This window comes from Rhopalosiphum padi, chromosome 4, assembly GCF_020882245.1.
Source record: "Rhopalosiphum padi isolate XX-2018 chromosome 4, ASM2088224v1, whole genome shotgun sequence".
Taxonomy (NCBI): domain Eukaryota; kingdom Metazoa; phylum Arthropoda; class Insecta; order Hemiptera; family Aphididae; genus Rhopalosiphum; species Rhopalosiphum padi.
The window spans coordinates 52,811,815-52,822,005 of record NC_083600.1 but is presented as its reverse complement, the minus strand read 5'-3'; the positions used below and the strand labels follow the sequence as shown (position 1 = coordinate 52,822,005).

General features: G+C 26.6%; 1 protein-coding gene across 4 annotated transcripts in view; it reads left to right on the top strand.

Moving 5' to 3' along the window:
• Positions 1–4,553: 4,553 nt before the first annotated feature.
• The window catches only part of LOC132928546 (pyrokinin-1 receptor-like), a 60,897-nt gene continuing 55,259 nt past the window's right edge, over positions 4,554–10,191 (top strand). For 3 of the 4 annotated variants that reach the window (XM_060993304.1, XM_060993301.1, XM_060993303.1), the window contains exon 1: positions 4,556–5,013. The gene's annotated coding sequence lies outside the window, so the exon portion shown is untranslated. Of the gene's footprint in view, positions 5,014–10,191 lie in introns of all 4 variants that reach the window. The other variant, XM_060993305.1, reaches the window with a different exon arrangement.

Below are 10,191 nucleotides of genomic sequence, written 5' to 3'. Positions count from 1 at the left end.
TTGAATTATGCAGTTTACAAAAAGGTAAAGCAATAAATTAATATTTAATAAATATGTTCTAATTTATGCTTGACGTAATGTTTATCTTCTAACGTTTGATTTATTAATTGGTATGTTTTAATACTTGTGTTTAGTTAATGATCAAATGTAATAAAACGTATTAATTATAAAGAGGATTTCAGTGCACTGTTTGTTTTCTTTTTATGATACACGCCAGAATATAACATAGAAAAAACGCATTTACGCAAAATAATTTATTTTTTATTTTTGAGTTATCTTAAAGTAAAATTACTAATTACAAAAATTATGGAGAATAGTATTTTTAAATGTATGACATATCGATTCGTCTAAATAATGTCTCAAAACAATTAAATATCCATTTAAATTTTACAAACGTATTTTTTATTTTTAAACTTAAATAAGTTAAATAATAATAAAATATAAAATCAATATTTAAAACCTTCAAAAATATTATTATCCTCTATAATTTGTATATTAATTGATAATTTTACTTAAGGATTACTCAAAACTCGATTTTATTTGTACGTGCGTGGATAAGAAAACAAAATATATTGCGTTGACCTACTCATAAACATAAATATAATCTAAATGTAAAATTTTTAGCATTTGGCTATTTATTATCCAATTAATTTTAAGAGTACTCTTTTTGGCTCAGCTATATGATGTACCTATAATCTATATGAGCTATCTTTATAATGAAACAAATCAAAGTAATTGATTAGATATAAGTTTTAATCGAAAACCATATAATAGATACACATTTAAGTATAGAATCATATGTAAAAACATAATATTTTTATTTTACACACACGTGCATATACAATATAATCATAATCCGCAGTCATGTTATAATGGGAGGAAAAAGGGAGCATGATCCTAGATCATAAATATCAGGGGAGGCAGCCAAAAAGTTCATTTAAAAGAGATATGTCTTCATATTGAGAACATTTATATATTATATGTCTCGTTTCACATGATGAGTATAAAATGTGTTGAGCAATGGCTATAGCATTGGATAGGTACTAGAATTAATTAAAATGTCCAGTTTAATCCATAGTCTGTAAATATGTTTAATTTATATCCATGCTGCAAGTGTTTCAGTCATAATTATTAAGTTTTTAGAAATTTAAAAAAATATTTTTTATTATCTTTATGAGTCAACAAACCATTTGGAAAATGTCAACGGATTAAAAATATATAATATACTGCAGTGACACATAGTGGTCTTATCAATTAATACACTTCATTAGTTATATTTTCAATTCGGTGAAATGGTGAATGTTTTACAAGGAATATGTACATATTGTACATATACATTATACATATTTTGGCAACGGAGTAGGAGGTGTAGAAAATATATCAAAAAACTCAATTTCAAGTATGTATTTTTTTTTTAACTATATGGGATAAAATATTCAATAATAAAATAATTCATATCAATAAAAGCTTACAAAGTTCAAATATTTCAATATATCAGATGTCAAAAATGATAATCTTTAGAAATATATTTTTTCAAAAAATGCATTATAAGGTAGGTACAAAACAATTAATTAAAATGCAAAAATTAATACTTGTGAAAATGTGGATATAAAATCTGAAATTAACAAATAATAAAAAAAAACTTAATAGAATAAAACTTAAATAATTATACAGATCAACCATACACTATAACTGAAAACATTAATATTCTTAGTTAATCACTGAAATTAAATTAAAAATTGATTTAATTACTAAGTACATTTCTAAAGAATAAAATATTTTCCTTTATCTGTAACACCAAATGAGACATTAGGAATATGCTTCTAGGTATTAATAATATAATGGAATATTTTTTAAATACTATAAGTAGTGTCGATGTTCAAAATAACCACCTTTTCAATTAAATTTATTAAAATCAGTTAAAACGTTGAAACTCGAATCAACATACCAATATATTATCTCAATTTGGTAATTACTAACTGCAAATAAACTATATAGAATATAGGTATCTTGCTATTCCCATAACTGTTGTAACTGGAGAGTGGAAAACGTTTGTTTAGTAAATTGAAATTAATCAAAATGTATTTATGATTTATAATGTCCAAGAAACGATTGAACAACTTGATCACTATTATTTATTAAAAATAAAATCATCAACATTGAAAAGCTTGAAAATATCAAATTGACGAGTGTACTTCCATTAAATATTATAATATTTTATTATTAATTTTTTAAGTGTACGTTTATAATATTAATATATTTTATAAATATATAGTTCAAATAATAATATATTAGTAATAGTCAGATATGGTGTGATAGACAGGGTCGTATATTTAACACTTTTCGGAGTATTAATCATAGTGGCACAGCTCTAAACCGTGAAAATTGAACACACAATTATTTTCATAAGTATTTTTATTCAAGTCATTGTTGTAAACAATTATTAAACAAATGGCTGGTATGCTATAATAGTAGTTAACAATTAAATTGTTTAAGATTTTCGTGTAGCAAGATTTTGTGAATCATACACATACAATAAGCTTCATATTTATATATATACATATATACATATAAATAAATTACTAAAACTTTAACCGAACAATTCTTGATGTTTAATTTTATATCAGATTTAATATCAATGCATAAAAATGCATGTTCAAGTACAATATACATCCGTACTTCCCTACACGATGACACATCCGGAACAAAATATAATGAATTGAATTTGGCAAATAATGTATTTTTTCCCCCCGAGTAGGCGTTTCATTTGAAACAAAACAAAACGTAATATTTCATGAAAAGAAGTTCCGCGTATTTAGCCTAGCCGCTAATAGGTACTGTAAGTGAACTATTTTTAGAACACGCTCACGCTTCAAAACAAAGTATGGTACTGTGAAAATCATAATGTATAACATGATCAACCGTAATGATATTATATATTATTATTATGTTTACCGTACGAGAGGAAGACGTAGATATTGTTCGTCCACTATACGTTGTGCGAGAGAAAAAAAGTCGCCTGGAAAACACGTTATGTCAATTGGGCGTGTGCCGTGGCAATTCTCGATTAAATCTACCATGATATTATTTTATGGTAATAGACTAATAAATATATATTAGATATATTTCTTTTGCGGGTCCATGGACGATCGTCAGAAACGTGATTTGCCTAGGAAAACGGATAAGGAGATAAATACCTAGCAAAACCCGCACGTATACTATAATAGTATTATAATATTACGGTGGTACAAAAACATAACACGGCAAAACCGGTCGTCGTCGTACTGTGTCGATGAGTGGAGTGATTTTTTTCCTCGCGCTACCTGTACAGATTAATTATTAATATTATTATTATGGCTATTTACTCTGTTGTAATTATCACAGTCTGCTGATAGTCGGCTGTAAATTTAATGGCCTCTGGTTCTTATTATTTTTTTTTTTAAATCAGTACCCTATCGTATAATGATTAAATGCATAATATTACGCGTGGCTTGCTCACAAAAAATCTACATCTTTACTCTGTACTTTATGATTGAGTTAAAATTGCTAACATTTTTCGTGTACTATAATTTTAAACTATAAATAATAATAATAAAAAAAAAAAAGTTTTGAATTCAATCTATCTAAAAAAACATTTTTAAACGCTTTTAGTGATATCTAATAAAAATAATAAATACAAATGTACCTATTTGGTTTATTTTTAATTTACCGCGATTAGTCATTTTAAAAAACATTATTAGTTATTACCATACGTCATTTTATTGGATTAGTTTGAATAAAAATATTTCTATCCCCATGTCCTTCCCAAAAAATATTACATTGATAAAACTGTTAAAAGCACATTATATTACTATTGTAAAAATATAATGATGTTATAATATTAAAACAACTTTATCTGTTAAATTGTATGAAACACCTACGATTAAATTCAAATTTTATCTGTATGTATAAGTGAGTTATTTTAATCCACGAATTTATATTCAAAATCTATGGTTAACATTTAACGCGTATATAATGTATACTCGTATGTATAACTTACTAGTCTTAAATTCACCAGAACATTTTTTTTTTGTTTTTTGTCTATTACAGTGAGAAGCATAAAAGTATAGTGAGGATCTAGGGAGACCTCTATATTTATAGGTTTGACCAGATTGAAGAGATTTATGACAGTCGATAACGATCAAACAATATAAAATTAATATTTCAAAAACAGTAAAAATCTAAATTAAGGACATCCAACTATAAATATCTTCCTCCATTAAAATGAAAACTTTTTATTTCCGGAATGAGACAAGTTGGCCAAAATATGAAAAGTGTATAGAGTCCAAAATTAGAACAAAACAGAATTCAATACATAAATGTTTCCAAAATAAAAACAAAATTAAACACTATGCATATAGGCAGTAGGCAAATGAAACGATAAAACTCTTTAAAGATGGAATTTTTTAGAGGGGGAGGTTTGATAATTGTAATATAGGGCTAAACATGTGTGCGTGTGTGTACGATAGTACAACGACGGACCACCTTCGCGGGTTTCGCCAGCAACGAACACCGGAACACCCCACGCATGTCAGTCGTGCGTTCACCGTCCGTGTGCGAGTCGCTTTTTCGCGTTTCGGGAAAAGTATATATACGCAAACACACGTAAATAGCGACGCGACTGCCGTACAGCGCGTTGACGATTTCGAAAATTTTTGTTGTCACAGACACACTATAATATTATAGTATACTCCAATATCGATCCTTTCACCGTATTTATTCGTCGATTCGATTCGATTGTTTTTTGTGTTTCTGCGATTAGTTTTCGAATTTCATCCCGAGTGCCGGCAGTCGTATTGTGTCGCGTTTATATCTGCGTTCGGGTCATACCCGCGAGCTTTTCAAAATATCATAATCGTCATTTTAAATCGTTTTCATCGTAGTTACTTTTTGCCACAATCTATTAAACTATACCGAGATTATAGCCCTGTGACATTTCAAAAAAGCGATAAATTACGACCTCATCGATACCGGGTGAGTAGTAATACCTACTTTTATGTATCTATATATCTGCTTCGAGTATTATCCGCATGATAGAGTATCATAATATCAAAACTATGAATCATCGGGTCGTCGTGATACGTCAATATTTTAAATTGTATTAAGGTGAAATGTGATTTTAATATTTTTTGATACATCGAATGTGTTGATTCACCCGTGGAACTGTCTATACATATATATTTATATATATGTATATATATGTGTGTGTTATTATTATTTTATACGGATACACGATTTTATAACCACGATGTACCTACCTTCAATTTTTTGGACCAATTTAAACCAAATTTCTATACAACTATTCAACGGTTTTTGATTTGAAAAACCTTATACAATGTCATTATAAAGTGTCCGTACTAAACGTAAAAATAAGAAATACGAGACAACAGTAGTATCTATTTCGATTAAAAAAAAATAATAATAATAATAACAAAACAAACTCTTTAAGCTCCAGCTCGCATGTAGATACTTATAGCTTACATTATAGGCATTATTCGTTTAAGATTCATCCAGTATTTAATTAATTTGAATTTGATTGCTCAGGTGCAAACCCTATTTTATGCCATGATTGCTTATTTACTAAAAATTCAAAAACTATACGAATATATTTGCTCATATTTCTTGATAAACTAAATATTATAAAATAATTAATATATATGACACTTATATAGTTATATGTGAATTCACTCGTATTAGTATAAGATCATTCTTCACTCGTAATATTGATTGAGCCCTACAAAATAACACGCAATATCAACTCCACAATTCTCAAAGTTTCAAAATAATAATGTCTTATAAAAATTTAAAACCTATCGAGTGAACTTTGACATTAGTTTGACAACTTGCTTTTTAGTCACTTGTAGTAAAAATAGAAGAGTAAATACTAAATTTCCCTATAAAATGTGTCTTTATGGAATTTCTTTTTACAATTAGTTTATATTTTCATATAAAAAAAGAAAATAGATTATTAAATTGAAAGAAATTTAATGTTAAAACGTTGATAAATAAATAATTTAAATTTTTAGCAATCATTTATCAGTATATGAATATATTATTATTTACTTTAAAATCCAATATCAATGACCATGTAACATATTATGCTTAGAATATTGTAAGCAATTACTAATAAAATATAATAAAATGCGTAATCTGGTTATTTGGTATGAAAAAATAATCAATAAAGGTAATTCTATTATGTTAATATTATATAATAAGTAATATTTATTAAATCAATTTTTGTTTTTTACATTGAATTTTTTCAATAATAATTACATAAATCATTAGTCATTACTAACGATGAGAAGAGTCAATATATGATAATTTTATTATTACTATTTATTTTTTTTTTGCAGTAATTATTTTTGTTAATCATAGCCAAGAAATAATAATTAACTTCAGGATTATTAAAATACTACAGAGGTGTGTTTTAATTATTAAAATTATCTCCAGGGTTTCAAACATAAATAAATACATTAAATAAAATATTATGCATATTATTCTTGATTAGAATTAATAATAATAATAATAATAAAAATGATCAATAATAAATGTTAAGTAAAAAATTTCTTAAAAGTACGAAATCTTTCACAGTGAATTTCCTACAGCCACCTAATAATAGTATCAAGTCAAACTATATGTATAGTAAGTAGGTTTATACATTCAAAACAGACTTAATACTATTTTCAGTTGTAATTAAAATAAATTATTATATTTATACATAAAATATACATGACACTTTAATATTAATATAATATTAAATACTTTTAGCATTGTTTTAGTTAAAAACTATTTCTATATGAAGTCGACTTTATTTTAACATGATGGAATAATGAAGCTTTGCTGAAGGTAAAATGAAATATTTTTAATTTTACGCATACATGACTTTGATCTCTTTATTTTCACTAGGCAAAAAAATTGCCTTTTTTTATGCAAAGGTAATTAATAAAGTTATTTCAATGTATTATATAAATAGTTAAGCTATATGTGTAGTTTTAATAAATGTAGTGAAAGTATTTAATACTTCAATTTAAATGCAATAGATATATTCTAATAAATATATGAGTTAGGAACAAAAGTTTCAACATTTTAAAAATTGTATAATAATATATGACCAACATGAATTATAATGTAATAAAAAATGTTTTAAAAAAGGTATTAAAAAAAAATTTTTTTAAACATATACCTATATTATAATGCTGATTGGATTTTTTAGATATAACCTTTATTATAATTATAATTTGAAAGTATCTAAAAACACACATACATAAATGCATATATATATATTACAAAAACCAAGTTTATGTTTACTTTTATTTGACATGCTAAACTCGTATAGTTGTATTATATGCACCTACTATATAATTTGTAAAGTCAAGTGAAACTGGGTACTGTGCCAAAATGTCTTCTTAGAGTTGCCAAGGTTAAGGAAGATCTCTAGTTATCTGGTCCCAAAAATGTTAAATTAAAATACTTAAACGTCCTAAACTGTTGATTCAATTTTATTTGTTAGTTATTTCACCTAATTCGTGTAACTTTTGATTAATACAACGTTTAAAAATCATATCTTGCTTTGGTATACAAGAGAAGGTAATAAGGTATTATAAATGTATCTTTGGTATAGTGGGTAACTAAAGATAATCATTTGATCAAATATACTCAGCTATCTATTCTATACGACCTTTAAAACATTACATTCACAGAATCTAAATAGTTCTTTTAAATATAAATTCTGATCATGGTCATCTGGTCATATATTGTCGGGAATATGTACATCTGTTAATATTATAATTAAGATACATGTAATTTTAGTATTATTTCTAACAAAGTACATGCAAAATGCATGACTGCAAGCTATCATGTATTTTTTTCATTTTATAGAATATATTAATTCTTCCATGGACATAGTAGACTGTGCGCAAACCTCTTTTTCTATACGCGCAGTCAATAACGTGATAGCCGTTAGAGGTAAATAAGACTATTGCAAATCACCATTTGATTTCAATGAAAAAATCACTGCTTTACGATATTCTCTAAAATAAATGATTCGTATATAATGCGTTTTATTATTAAATACGTATTTTATTTTTTAAAAACGTATAAAACGTTATTCTTTCAAAAACAACCAGGAAATTGTTTTCCTGTGACGGCATAATATGATGACGAATAGCGGAATACATAATATTATTCCGGTTTCATTTTCCAAATACTCGCCTGTATTTGACAACCCAAATTAAATGCTTTTGTTTACCCAAAAACGTTGGTTACTCCGACGTACTCGGGTATGCGCGTTGTTTTTTATCGTGCAAATGAAACAAGTAATGTTCATTTATTTCGGAGAAGAAATAGTTGTCTTGTGCAGACTATAACGATATATTTTATTTTATAGATCAGTTTTGTTACCGGAACGAAACAATGTATATAGATCTATGAGTTGTGCGAATAAATGTCTTAAATATTTTCATTATGTGGTGATCGCTGACGGTAGTCATAGTATAGCATTGATGGGTCTACGACATAATGTTATAATAACATTGTCATTTTATAATAGTGTCTTTTAAGCGTCCAGTAACTTTTAAACGAGCGTAGAACATACGAGGCTTGCAGAATATCTATCTCATAATGATGTAGAACAAGTTAGAAAATCGCATTTTACACCATGTCCATTAAATTGGCCGATAAATACAACATATATACCGGACCATAATAAAAAAAAAAAACCCGATCTGGAGGTCCATTACAAGCGATCAAAATACAAAAGTTTCCCTATAGTTTTTATTTATCTTTGACCTAAAAATACTCGCCAAATATGACTCTATACCATCTCGTGGCATCGTCATTATCGAGGCAGTATCATATAATAGTATTATAAGACTGCGGTTTGTCAATTATTGTTGCACAGTGCACACACAAGTGCATAATAAAATGAACCTACATACCAAATTACAATCGAAGAACAAATCGGTTTAACGTTCTAATATAGTGTTATAGCAATCGTAACGGAAAAAATTTTATCGCGATAAAGATGATCTAATAAGCTCGTGGAACTGTAATTAACATATTATGATTTCAAATCGATGATGCGAATAAAAATTGACGTGGGTTTCCATTTTTAAATTATTAGACATATGCTCGAGTTGAGATACAAAATAAAAATAAATATAAACGTATACTAGCAGCAATGTGTATGATATATTTAATATATAAAATGCCTAGGAATTCTATATAATATCTGGTGATTTTTAAAGAAGTGAGTAATATATTTTTTTTACATACATTTCCTAAATGTTTAGTATAATAACTAGGCATTTCATAGAATGACAAACAACAAATTGGTAATCTGTAGAAAAGGGAATTCACTAGGAAAAATCCAAAAAAATCAACTTCCTTTTATCATAATAAAGACAATTAATTTTATTAGCACACAAAAAAAATGAATTTGTAAATTGTATGGGTAGGACACAGTTATTAATTATTATTAGTTATTATATTATTCTAGAAAATACAAAAATCTAGTAGAACGTAGGTCGTAGGTACTTATAAGGAAAAATTACAACTTTCCACAACTCGCAATCGCGAGTCCCACACACGATATTTTGTCAAAGACTGATATATATATATGTGTCATGTGAAAATAATATATGACTACGGTGACGAAATAATTATCGAGGTACCTATCGGCTGTCAAAACTATACTTCATTAAACTCATCGATATTACAGATTACTAATGCATTTGTATTTGGTGAATGTACTTTGTCAAATAATAGTATAATATAATAGTCTATAATATTACCTATACATTGTTTGGCATTTCATTAAATGTTTAGGTAATTTAAACAATTTTATACATTGCCGGCTGTAGTTGGTATTATATAGAGTTCCTAGATATTTTATAAAATACCAATATTATACACATTGCCGCTAACATATAAATTAAAAAAAAATTTAAAAATTTACAAGAGACACAAGATCTAGCTAGTTATGATAAATATGTTTTATTCTGAACGATATTAAAGCACGTAGATTTATTATTTCCATAGGTTGTTTTCTTCACTATTACAACCATAACAACATGATATAAATAAAACGACAAATCCACAAAACTATGATGTCAAAATCGTCTTTAAATCATTTTAGAATTAGAAAATCTGTTA